This window comes from Acanthisitta chloris, unplaced genomic scaffold, assembly GCF_000695815.1.
Source record: "Acanthisitta chloris isolate BGI_N310 unplaced genomic scaffold, ASM69581v1 scaffold38351, whole genome shotgun sequence".
Lineage (NCBI taxonomy): Eukaryota > Metazoa > Chordata > Aves > Passeriformes > Acanthisittidae > Acanthisitta > Acanthisitta chloris.
Genome location: NW_008657211.1, coordinates 1,541 through 1,842, shown reverse-complemented (window position 1 = coordinate 1,842; position 302 = coordinate 1,541).

The following is a 302-nucleotide window of genomic DNA, read 5'->3' as shown; positions in this document are numbered from 1 at the left end:
GCCTGGCTTGGGATGCTGCAGGGAGCAGCTGCCAGCAGAAATTCAAACACGAAAACCTTGGCAGTTCGCTGAACTCCAGGTATTTTCCTCCTGACAAAGGGCAGGGCTGTGTTTTCCTAGTGTTTTCTGACACTGGTTGGAACTTGGCAAAAAAAATTCCTCTGCACAGCTGTGATTAGGATTTGCCTCTGGATCTATGGATTCTCCATCCTGACACGTGCGTGTCTTTACGGTACACAGAGCGCAGGGAGGAGGAAAGGCATGGGGAGCATCATTCCCTGCCTGACTTGTGGGATGATACC